Source organism: Dipteris shenzhenensis, chromosome 19, assembly GCF_047967505.1.
Source record: "Dipteris shenzhenensis isolate YYH24624 ecotype China chromosome 19, Dip_SZ_1.0, whole genome shotgun sequence".
Taxonomy (NCBI): domain Eukaryota; kingdom Viridiplantae; phylum Streptophyta; class Polypodiopsida; order Gleicheniales; family Dipteridaceae; genus Dipteris; species Dipteris shenzhenensis.
Genome location: NC_141614.1, coordinates 9190383 through 9192336, shown reverse-complemented (window position 1 = coordinate 9192336; position 1954 = coordinate 9190383).

The following is a 1954-nucleotide window of genomic DNA, read 5'->3' as shown; positions in this document are numbered from 1 at the left end:
CTGAATTAGGAACCCAAACTGCCAAGTGACTCAACAAAAGTGAATCTGCCCTCTGTCAAGGAATGAAACAAGTGTTGGTATGTGTGAGATGAATGCCGATGAGAGGTTCCGTAGGGACTGACACCGTTCGGGAACTAATCGGGAATTTTTGGGCAGGGCTTCAGATTGGCTTTTGTGGATTATCTCCTCTAAGGTAGCTAGTCCTATAACTAGTCTACACGTCGAACGAAATGAAAAAGCAGCAAAATAGATTTTATCTTCATTAGGTTTGTGCTGGGTTTGGAGAGGATGCAATCTGATCAGGAGTGGTGCCGATGGAGAGGTTTCTGCAAACACTGCAAACTGAAAAATCCCAGAAGTCAGAGCTGATGTAACAGGTGCGTAGAGCACGATCTGGCGAGCGATTTTGGTTTTTGGAGCATCTCCAAATTCCACCTGTATTGAAAGATAGAGCCCACGGAAGAATATGACCTCAAGTGTGCTAAAAAATGCACTGATGATGTGGCCTGTGTGTGCATATGCTGGAGCACACAGTGTGCCTGTGAAGCACACTTGCTGAGGTGGCACAGTGGGCTGGCACTGCCATGTGTCACATGAGGTGGCAGTAGTGAAGGGTTAACTGTGGTTAAGGCTAACCAACCCTGGGAGGATAACCTAACCTCTGGTTATCTTAAGCTAACCCAAGTGAAAGGATATCTGCCACGTGTCAGTTAGCGGTGAGGTGAGAGAATGTAGAGAGCGGGAGAGGAGTTATGTCTCTGACGTCGACGGCGAGAAGACGACGGAGATCCTGTGAAACTTCTGAACGTTGCTGTTGGAGTCGGTCGAGACGACGTTAGAACGTCCGTAGCACTGGGAGCCCGTTGGCTATGGCTATGGTGAAGAAGCTTTGATCGTTCGTTGCTGCAGGGGCTGTAGAGAGTCGCCCGTCGAGAGTGCTGAAGCAAGAGTGGCAGTGAGGGATGAGAGCTTCTCTACTATGGTTGAGAGCTGTCCGTTGCCGAGCGTTGTGAGTCACAGGCTGTAGAGGTAGGACGTTGTTGCGGTGCGGGAGGACGTTGTTGCGGGAGGACGTTGCGAGAACCGCCTTGTGAACCGCCTTGGGCTGGAGCGTTGCGTTCGGAGAGGCACTGTAGAGATGAGAGCCCCGCTTGTTGTCGAGGGTTCACTGATGTGGGGGCACAGCTGTTCATGCACGACAGTGGAGCTTCTTGAAGCCAGTTGCACGACGACGGTGGCTCTTGCTGGGCCGCTTGTGGTCAAAGCTGGGAGTTGAGGCTTCTGTTGATGACTTGGAGCTGTGTGGAAGCTACGGGAGCCATTAAAGAAGCTATTAAGCCGCCTTGGCTGATCTCTACAGGTGGAGATGATGATGGTCGAGGAGAGCTACTTATTGTTGCCATGCAGGCGGAGGAGCTGCTTATTGTTGCAGCCTATGATTCGTAAGCTATTGAGGAGCACTCGTGGGCTTTGGAGGTCGCCTTGAAGGTCGCTGTGAGGAGCTAAGAGCTCATAGCAGGCAGCTGTGGTTATAGCGAGCTGATGAGAGAACTAGAGGAGGTAGCCCGAGCGCTCTCTCTCATAAAACCTTCATCTCCATAGGCTCTGTGAGAGGACCTTACAAAGCACTCGAAGTGACCTTAAGAAAAACGCACTGAACCTTAAGGAAAGAACTCACTCCCAAGACAGAACCTCATCTCTTTCAAACTCATGAGAAATACACGAAGTGTCTACACAAAAAACAAGCATATCTCACTCTCCATAGCTCATAATGGTCAGCTTTTTGAACCTACATGAAGAACTAGAGCAGAAATGAAGATGCCTCACAATGGAGGGCTTACTGCCTTGACGGAACAAGGGCTATCTCTTTCTCTCTCGATGGAAATCCTCTCTCAATGGAAGATGCCTCGCGGAAGGAGGGCTTGACACTCATGAAGGGAGTGGAGCACCATTA